Source organism: Thermobia domestica, chromosome 14 (assembly GCF_964235325.1).
Source record: "Thermobia domestica chromosome 14, izTheDome1.hap1.1, whole genome shotgun sequence".
Lineage (NCBI taxonomy): Eukaryota > Metazoa > Arthropoda > Insecta > Zygentoma > Lepismatidae > Thermobia > Thermobia domestica.
Genome location: NC_137467.1, coordinates 38,287,286 through 38,298,555, shown reverse-complemented (window position 1 = coordinate 38,298,555; position 11,270 = coordinate 38,287,286). Strand labels below are relative to the sequence as shown.

General features: G+C 34.9%; 1 long non-coding RNA gene across 1 annotated transcript; it reads right to left on the bottom strand.

The window, feature by feature from the left end:
- Positions 1–315: 315 nt before the first annotated feature.
- On the bottom strand, positions 316–9,450 carry LOC145670594 (uncharacterized). Its single transcript, XR_014128353.1, has 3 exons — positions 9,240–9,450; positions 3,327–3,472; positions 316–806 (listed from the first exon to the last, which is right to left on the bottom strand). It is a non-coding gene; the product is annotated as an uncharacterized LOC145670594 (long non-coding RNA).
- Positions 9,451–11,270: the final 1,820 nt, after the last annotated feature.

The following is an 11,270-nucleotide window of genomic DNA, read 5'->3' as shown; positions in this document are numbered from 1 at the left end:
TTTGCAGTTTGAACCTCGTAACATCACATAAGACACCCCAACATACATAGACAGCGTGGCCACATATCAGTAGTAGCAGTGGAACACCCAGAAACATCCTGTGTGTAAATAAGATTTTGAGTTGTTTTTTTTTTTTAAAAAAAAGCTTAAAATTATGAGAGCAAACTAACATTATGTAGTTATAATTTACACTGTCCACTATAATAAGCATATATATATATATATATATATATATATATATATATATATATATATATATATATCAGTTTATATCGGTTAGTAGTTAATAAAAATATAAATGTACACTATTCTGGCTTTATTTATTTAAATTCTCTTCAGCAGCATCTTCATGCTGCTCGTATTATTTGTTTCTATACATTAAGAACAATCTTCTCAAATATCAGAAATTCACATTTTAACTTGTAAACACTTGTTTTAGAAAATTATGTCACTGATACTAATTAAATAAAAATCAACAACAATATTTATGTATGTTGCTGAAAATGTTCTACAAATATACGGCGTATGGGGAATAAATCTTTTCACGAAATGTCACTTTTTGCTACTTTCAAAATATATCACTGCTGAATAATACGAAATACAGATTTGCTTCTTTATAATGTCACTTTTGATTACCACAACTAACTATAAATTCGACGCTGCGAATTGTCAGTTAAAGTTCTGTGGAACTGCAGCTGAATTCTTAACTGATCTTCTTGTTCCTCTCTGTATGGCATGTTGAAGCCAAATCCCAATAATCTACGCGATCTCATTGTTAGTTACGTTTCTCTTGTGTTACACAGTTTCTGAAAATAAAGATAATAGGCAGCGTTTAATAACAATAACAAAAGGGAATGATTAAAGATCAATTATTACATCTTAAACTTACAAAAATATTTAAAATGTTTGTGTAGGACCTACGGCAGCTTGTGAAGACAATATTGTATTACAAAAGTAACATCCTGAAGAAAATGTAAATGGCAAGGAAGACAACAGCTACAGCTGAAAGTGACATACCTCAGACTGTAGCTTAATTACGAACATTGTAACATGAAGCGGTCACACTTTTATTTTTAAAAAGTACAGCATCTTATAAATATTAAACCGAATATTAAAAAATAATAATAATAATAATTTGAAAACATATGGCAGCATTTGAGTTGATGAAGAACTAGCGTCTCATTCCGAAGACTCCGATCTCAAATCTGGACCCGATCATTCTTTTTCCTTCAGTCGCACTAGGTGAATGCCGAGATGGTTACTAAGGCCTTGATCACCGCTACCTTGCTCGATTTCTTTCCCACAGAGCAGGCCAGACATATTACTTTGCCTTATAGAAATGAATAATTTTGATAACGTTGCATTGCAAAGAATACAAAAAATCGCGAATGTAGGAATGAATTATGAAATGCTCAAGAAAACTACCAACATAACAGAACAATTCAGTAGAAGGATGAAATATACTCTATACATATTCAGCTCTCTCTTCCACGGACACTTAAATGTAACGTGTCACTCGAAGATGGGAAAATTGCACATTTTGCTAAAATAAGGATTTTCAAAGTGTTTTAAATGTTATAACAGCGCTTGTAGTACATGCTTTTGGGAAATAAAGTTTACAGGAAGATGATGCTGAGAAGTATTCATGGCACAATAGTATGTATTTAATCCTTTGGGGATCCTATGGTATAATTTTGTACCATACGCGTTTTTCATGGTACATTGCGTTATTTCTCTTCTATTTGAGCTTTTTCGTCCGTTTTTTTTTTTTTTTTTTTTTTTTGTTTTCCAAGTCCAAAGGCCTTGTAGAAGACATTACGTATGGTTTCAGACCGTTCTGCGTCCAGACATAGGAGGTGATGACGTCATAAGTCAAAAATTTCTTTTCTCCCTTTCTAAGCCTATGTTCAATATTTTTTGGCGGGCTTATTTTTCTACGTAGAAGATTGAAATTTTGCACAAACATTCAGTCCACCAAGTAGTATTTACCAGATTTTTTGTTCCGATGTCAGTGCTCAAACAGGGAGGGAACCAGAGGGGCAAAGGGGTAAAAAAGGGATTTTTTAACCCCCAAAATCCCGTTTTTCGTCATTTTCCCGCCTTACATACATGATGGGGACACGTGAGTCATACCGTCTGAAAGGCAGTTCCATTCTGAAGAGAATGACGGTCGAATTATTATTCTAGGGTAATTAGGGATGTCTCAGGGAATTTTTTAAAAATATACTTCTATATAGGGAAAAATGGGACATGGTGGGTACATTTTTTTTGGCGGGCTTATTTTTGAACGTAGACGATTGAAATTTTGCACAAACATTTAGTCCACCGAGTAGTATTTACCAGATTTTTTGTTCCGATGTCAGTGTTAAAACAGGGGGGGAGGGGAACCAGAGGGTATAGGGTAAAAGTGGGGCATGGTAGGGAATTTTTTTTGGCGGGCTTATTTTTGAACGTAGACGATTGAAATTTTGTACAAACATTCAGTCCACCGAATAGTATTTACCAGAATTTTTTTTCCGATTTCTGCGTAAAAACAGGGGTGGTCCAGAGGGGCAAAAGTTAAAAAAAGGGATTTTTAGACCCAAAAAATCCCTTTCTTCGGGATTTTCCCCCTTTACATACATGATAGAGACACGTGAGTCATACCGTCTGAAAGGCAGTTCAGTTCTGAAGAAAATGATGGGCGAAACATGACCCTAGAGTAATTAGGGATGTCTCAGGAAATTTTTTCCCTGAGATCATGGTGTTTTGGGGTCGTTTTGGGCATGGTGGGAATTCCTGATAAAATTTCTCCCGCCCTTACTATTCAAGATAGAAACTTGAAATTTGGTACACACATTTAGTTTACCAAGTGCTATTCATGAGATTTTTTGGAGGTCTCTAGGTTCACACAGGGGGGCCCAAAGTTGGACAAAAAAATTTCCCCATCAAAATTTTCCCTTTGACATCAATTTTCCCTCTCCTGGTATATGGTATGGGCATGAAAATGATACCATTTGAAAGCCTGCTCTATTCTGAAGAGAATGAGGTATGAACCATGATCCTAGGATAAATAGTGACGATACAGTACCTGCTTGACTGAAAGTCTAAAAAATAGCCCAAAAAGCCAGGATCCGGAAAGGGTTAAAACGAAAGAAAATAAAAAGGGCACCAGAAAGTTTTTCTTTTATATATATATATATATATATATATATATATATATATATATATATATATATATATATATACAAGAATTTAAACATAGTGTATCGCTCTTTAAATGACAACTTGTATAATTTTTTCCACTCTGAAAATGAGATTAAAGAACAATAGGGAGAGTTTCTTACCTATTATTGTGTTAGTGATTAATGAGTGAAGCTCTTTCCTTTTGCACCGTGCCAACTAAATTGCTCAGCTATTGCACTTGTCTTTTTCATGACGTTTCTTGTGATGGCTTCTAAGCTGTGACTTCCAAGTTTTTCATTTCTTAGACCTGTAACAAAATACACACTAAGCACTCAAGTAATAGTAATGGAAATTTAGAGCACACAACTGATGCCCTTAAACAAATTACATTGATTTTAGACGACAGTGTCACGGAGCCAGTTGCAATTGGCGCATCCTCAAAAATTAATATTTGCACTGACGTTTAGTTTTTCCAATAAAAGAAAGTTACATACTAATTTTCAAGCAGTTGTACAGGGTTGGCAAAAACCATGATTTTTATTGAAAAAAAAAACCAAAAAACCAGTTGTTTTTTTTTGGTTTATTAATTTACTCTATGTATTTATATTAGATATGGACAGAAATTAGTTTGTTTCGTCTTGGTGTTATTATCCAAGGTTATGCTGGGAGGGAATCCAAACCGCTTCTCGGCTTACATCCAAGAGAAATTGTCTATTTCGACACGAAACCGGGACTAATTGGTCACAAATGAGATTGCCGACTCACTCACGGACTCCTGATAAAATTACGTTGTACTGATCTTTACATAGGCCCAGTTGTTAATAGAATTGTCAAGAGTCATTTCAGAATTACAAAAAGATAAGGAGTTACACAAGTAAAAACATTATACAGAATTACATATAAATCGGGAAACTCCCGCCTTAGCCATTGGGAAAATCCTGTTATTAGTTTAAATGTATTTGTATGTAAAATGTATTTTAAGGTCAACGTATCATATTAAATTACAAATTTGTTATGTAGATAACATTCAACAAAATTAAAACAAAGTCGAATCCAAGCTGATGTTGGAAGCTACGTAGGCAGTTGATACATTTTGCCAATTTCTATCAATATATTTAAGTAACCTTGGCTTCTTTATAAAACAACAGGCATTCAGGCAAGTAGAAATATACAATTTGGTTTCGTTTCGTATGTTTAGACTTAACAACCTTATGAAATACCAAGGTTATCATAGAGAAGACTTTCGCTTAAAGGGACACCTCGAATCGCTACTTGGTTTACACTTGAAAGATGGGTTGTGGATCGACCGAGAATTGAACACGGGACCCCTTGATTAAAAGGTGAAAAAGAGATAAACGTAATGCAGATGGTGTGATATGTGGAGACGTCACCATGAAGTTCACACGATTTAAAGCATTTTTTTTAGTTTAAACTAGTTATTTAAAAAAAAAAAAAACAGCTCGTTTAACCAGCCAAACCTGCAGTTGTAAATTAGGAATTGATGAAAGCAACGTATCTATAAAAATATTACGAAATCTACAGGAAGACAAGAAATAATTTAAGTTTCAGAATATACACGGTGGTTGTAAAGTCAATACCTATTTTTAATCCAGATTATGCTAGAAACCAGCGTCAGCTTTAGCTCGCGTGTAATACTGTTAACATTTTAGAAGTTGTGGAAAATACGGGTGTATACGTTGAAATGTAACTTAATAACCAAACGGTACACTAATAACGTATTCGATGAAAATAAAACTGTGATAGGTTGTTTACTTTTAGAAATATTTATTGTTACAAATAAGAACTGACTTTACACCCACGCTGTATTCAGGTAGTAGTAATGCAGAAAACACAAACTATTCGCGAACTTCAACATGGATAAGATACTTGGCGCGATAGACCCTTAAAGTTCATCTTTTCATATTTCCGGCAGCCTATATGTCCGAAAGAAAGCATTTGTGCACCCAGGTTGGTCTATACTTTTTGTCTTATCTTGGTGTCAGGAATCATCTCTCAAACGTTGTCGGTGTTGTTTTGAAACACCCTGTATAATTCATACTTCATAAAGTAAATGTTTCAATATGTCTTAAATGAAACTAAATATCTTACAGCGTAAAATATATAGTTTTATTAGGGGCGCGGTGGCTCAGTGGTAGAGCGTTCACCTCCGGTGCTTGGGGTCCCTGGTTCGATTCCAGCTCGCGCCGTGTCGACTTTTGGTGGACAAACACCGTGCTCGTGGGTTTTTTCGGGGTTCTTCCGTTTCCTCCCACTTTGTTTATTACACCATTTCATTCATTTCTCATAATCACCGCCTCCTTTAGCCTAACAGGCATAATCGTGGGACGTAAAACTGAAAGATTTCATTTCATTTTTTTCAAATAGTTTTATTGTTGAAGTATTCAGTTCCGGTGCTTTGTGCGTTTAATTGCGGGAATTTCCCAAACACTTCATTTGCGACGAAGGTTTATCATTATTTTCGGAAAATGCAAGCTTTCTTAACTGTACATGGAAACTTCCACTAGTACGAAGTTTGAATTCAGCACTTGAAATAGAAAGCGTTACGTACTCTTCGAAACTCAGAGCATTAAAATTCTTAAATTTGACACGAATTTTTACGCTATTGCTGCTGTTGATTCTACAGAAAGCTTATTTGAAAACTAGCAACAAATAATTAAACTAAACCGTTTAGTGTTACCATCAAAGATAATAAAAAAATAATACTAATAGTTTTATTAATACACTACATATTTACTAGTAGTAACAGCACCTATGGCACTAAACCTATCAGATGTATGAGGGATAATGTCCTTCGGCGTCGCCAAGTGGGCGAGCACATTATTCAGGGAAAGTATATTCTAAAATATTTTATTTCAAATAGGCTATAAGCACAATCCATACATTAATTTGTTCTATAATTATCTCAATCTAAGGTACGGTTTTTTTAATGCATTCAATGCATTCAGAACTTTATAAGGTCTTACGCTGAATGTTGTATATCTTAACGTGAAAGCACCTAATTCACCCAAGCGAAGTCCAAAATCTGATAAGAATCACTTCCAAAGTGATCATCTTAATTGCACCAATAATATACTAACGAAAAGCTCGAAAACGAAGGTAGGTGTTTCCGCGCTGAGCTTACTTAGGCAAACCCCGAATACAATACAAAAAATATATATATATACGCAAATTGCAAAAGATTAATTGTAATTTTTTGGTAAATCTAGTCTGATGGCCCCCTTGAATTTTACATATGCCAGGTGAAATATTTACATATCGCCTGCCGCAAATCATTTAAGAGACAATAAAAAAAATACCGAAAGAATTGTAATTTTTCAACAATTATTTCGAGCGGCACTCCAATAGTAAATCTGCACGCAGCAGTAGCGTACCTAGGAATTTATTTCGGAGGGGGGGATCCAAACTAAATATGAAGGTGTTTTATATTAAATTTCCTAAAATTGCCCCTAAAATTAGGCTAAATTTAAAAAAAGTCGAAATTTCGTGGGGGGCCGGACCCCCAGGTCCCCCCTTGCGTACGTCCCTGGCACGCAGAATTAGGCAATACTCGAGCAGACTGTTTTACCAAATTTTCACGCATTTCTTGCATCTTCCGGTTCCTTTTTGCAGAACATGCACTAAACGAAAAGAAATCCTTAAGTTTAACGTCCCACGGTTATGCTGGTTAGGCTAAAGGAGACGGTGATAATGAGAAATGAAGATGGAATGAAGAAAGTGGGAGGAAACGGGAGAACCCCGAGAAAGTCCACACGGCACGAGCTGAGATCGAACCAGGGTCCCCGGAGGTGAACGCTATCACTGAGCAACCGCGGGCCCTTATGCATTAAGTGAGGAGCACCAAAAGAAAAAGCGAAACAATTCTGCTAGGTGGCAAGTAAAAAATCACGAATGCTATCTAACTGAATCAGCGCAGAAGCACAGCTGGGGGGCCCGAGCGGCAGCGTAGCGAGCAGGCACGTCTGCGACTAAGGAGCGGGGTACGCATAAACGAGGATGGTGGAAAAACATTTACAATATTTGTAATTATTCTTATCTTCAAAAACACTTAATTTCGATCCTTAAAAAAATACCTTTCACAGCTAATACACGAGTGTTACACCGTCTTTCTTTCTTACCTTTACGACAGAAAATAGGGCTATTGCTTCTGTTCTGAATTTTTCTTCTTGAAACAATCTTTTCCACACTTTGCGCAGTTGATTTTACGCGCTTCACCATACCATGACTCTGCAGAAACTTTATAATCCTTCTCTTTATATCACACAATTCTTAAAAAAAAAAAAATGTTTACATTACGGCCATCGCAGATGTCCACAACTGACGTATGAACTGCAAATTCCCGCCGCTTACTTCTACCCTATTTGCATTCAAAATCAATTTCAATAAGCTGTGCAATGAAAAAAATAACTTACATCCACACTCTCATTCCTTCACGAAAAATATTGCACATCACATTTTATCTATAAAATTTGTTCTCGGTGTAAACGTCTGCTCGACTGAATCCCAGAATTATTATAAGCCAGTGGCGTATTTAAGGGGGGCTTCCGGGCTTGAGATCCTTGAAATTGTACTTACTATATTAAAGTAAATGAATTATCTTGCAGAACAAAGTTAGCGAAGCCCCTCCCCTGCAAAAATCGTAAATACGTCAGTAAAATGGTAATACACGCACAATTAACCCATCAAAATAGAAATGTACGTGCCTTCTCCCTTCGGAAGCATCCCCTCGGGCCATCCGCCTTCACCCTCCCTGACTCGGTTAATGGCATTCGTGGTTTTTAGTAGCCCCCTAACACAGATTGGTTTGTATTTTTTGTACTGTACTTCTTATCCACAGGAATCAGTATAAATACGCAAATCGTAAGAGAATTGTAATTTTTCGACAATTAATTCTGACGGTCCCCTTGAATTTTATCTATGCCAAGTGAAAAATTTATAGTCGTCTGGCGAAAATCATTAAATAGACAACAAGAAGGAAAGTAGCGAAAGAATCATATTTCACTAAGTATTTCGAGCAATATAAAAATAATACGTTTATAATAATAACTAAAATAGCATGAGCAATGCCCCCCGGAACATTACTTCTGAAAGAAACACTGATTTCGAGTGGCACGCCAGAAGTAAAACTGCACGCAGAATTATTAAAACCTGTCATAAAAATGGTAATGTACGCATCTTTGGTAACTCTTTACATTGGGAAAGGCAGTGATATTATGTCAGTACATAGTATTGCCGAGCGAGCGTCAACGAGTGAAGGCGGGTTAGAGCCCCGCAGGGCAGTTGTTTTCTGTCTTTCCTTCTTGGGAACTGTAACTGCAGGAACCGGTTCAGATGAATTGGTTATTGTCACTGCCTTGCCTAAACTAAAGACTTGCCCGCATCTTTTCCCTTTGAAAGTTTCCCTCGCTCCTGTTGTCCTCCACCTTCGCAATGGTTTGACTCAGATAGTATTGGTGCGGGAAGGTTCTAGAACACAGGTCCCCCATATAGGTTAATTTTTTTTTCGGTACCAAATTAAAATATTTAATTCACATAGTATTGCCGAGCGCGCGTTAGCAAGTGAATGCGGGTTAGAGCCCCGTAGGGCACGTTGATTTCTGTCTTTATTACAGATAAATGGGAAGTGGAACCTGTGTTCTAGAACCCTGCCCATTGGTGCTTTTTAGTGGCCACGTAGTACAGGCTGATTTGTAATTTTGCACTGTAGTTTTTATGTCATATATCCGGTTCCGTATATATATACGCAAATCATAAAAGAATAACTGTAATTTTTCAACAATTACTTCTAACGCTCCCTTTGAATTTCATCTATGCCATATGACGTATTTCAAATCGCCTAGTGCAAATCATTTAGGAGACAATAAAAAGAAAATTATTAAAACAATCTATTTTCCAGCAATTATTTCGAAAGATGAGCCAAAAGTAAACCTGCACAGTATTTTATGTATAGAGATAAAAGAACAAAATCTAGCATCCCACATGCCTTTATTAATTTGTAAACATAAATTTCTCATAGACAATAAAACTAAATTATTTTATGTAATCGTTATACTTACCGACTTTTCTTGTCTTGACTTGTCTTCTCTTCTTTACTGTTTAGATTGCAGCTCCATTACAGCTTCCTCCACCCACTAACATGTAAATTTAAACTGTTTAGCGGTTTAAAAGTATGTGCTCTTACAATTTTGAAACATATTTACTTTCATAGAACATATTGTAAATAAATACCCATTTTACGTACTCTCAAATATATATCTATTATCTGTGGCTTCCTCTGTGCCTAAATACAGCTCAAATTCAACATAGCGCGCAAGGAATGCTGGTACTTTTGATAAACAAATGACGGTTGATGTGGCGATGCTAATTTGCAATCTTTATATCCAAGTCACACAAGATATCATACATTTCAATTTTTTAACAAATATATTTCTTTGATGCGGCTATAATTAGTATAATGATTGGTAATAATGCTACTACGATACTCTCGTGAGAGAATTTATTCAACATTCGATAAAATATTCTGGAAATACTTAATTCTAAAATATTGCATGAAAATATTTCATTTAAGTTACAGGACAAGGTAACAAAAACATTTTCATACAAAATTAATAGGCGTTTTAAAAATATTTCTTATATTACGATCGAATTTATTTTTAAAATATTCGAAATATTTTAAAAATTATATTTCATATATTTTCTTGTAACAATAGAAAAGATTGTAAATGACATGTTGGAAAACATTTTATTCTGTTCATAGGCCTATTCTGTTTTCTTTATCATGTATGTAAAACATTTTTAGTGTTACTTCGAAAACATTTTCTCTCTCAACTAAGGGGTAAAAGTGCGGGGGGACGCCGCCCCCACCTCGAAAAAACATGTACGGCGTCTCCCCAGTTCCTAAAAAAAATTACAATGGGCAAAGATAGGCAGGGGAATGGCGTGATGTCATTCGCTACCTACCGTCCCCCCACATTTTCAGATTCACTTTTACCCCTGCTTTCAACATTGAAAACATATTACATTACATTCAACACAATATTTCTATTACAATTTGTGAAAAATTTCCTTACATTATTTTCCTAATAACGTTCTAAAAATGCACATTCTGTCAGTGGCGTATTTACGATTTGGTTTCGTGGAGGGTATCTTTGCTAACTTTATTCCTGGAAATGTGAAAATTGTGCAGGATATTTCATTTACTTTAATATAGTAAAACAAATTTGAGGGGGGTCTTAAGCCCGGAAAGCTTATTTAACGCCACTGCTTCCTGTACTTCATTACATGTTCTCCAAACACATTTAAAAAAAAAATATTTCCGGCAAATATTTGGGATACATCTCAGATATAAGAAGGAATATGTTTTCTCCAGTAACGGAAGAGTATATTCTGAAAATGTAAAAATGTTACTATAATAGACCTATATCAGAAAATGTTGTTCACTAAAGACACAAAATATCTTCCAAAACACAATGGAAAACATTTTCTATTCATTTTTAATGTTTTCTTTTACCTGTTTTAAAGTTTTATATTCAAAATTCGATAAAATATTCTGGAAACAATACTAAAGTATCATACGAAAATATTTAATTTAAGTTATAGGAGAAGATTACCAAAATACTTTTGTAAAAAGTAAGTAAACCTTTTTAAAACATTTCTGAAAAATATTTCTTATATTACGAAATAATTTATTTTTAAAATATTCTAAATGTTTTTTAAAATATATATTTAATACGTTTTCTCGTAAAAATAGAAAATATTGCAAATAACGTATTAGAAAACATTTTTAAATATGTGGAATATATTTCCTTTCATTGTTTTCCGTATCATATATGGAAAACATTTTTAGTATCATTTCAAAAATATTTCCCTTCTCAACAGTGAAAACATATTAAATTAGATCCAAAACAATATTTGTAATATATTTTGTGAATATTTTCCTGGATTTAATTTTCGGCAAGCATTCTCAAAATGTACTCCCGGTAATTTCTGAAATGTTTTACAAACATTTTTGGGGAAATATTTTCGGGAAATGTTCGGAATACATTGGGGGAACCAGGATGGAAATCTCCAGAGAAGGAAAACCTTTT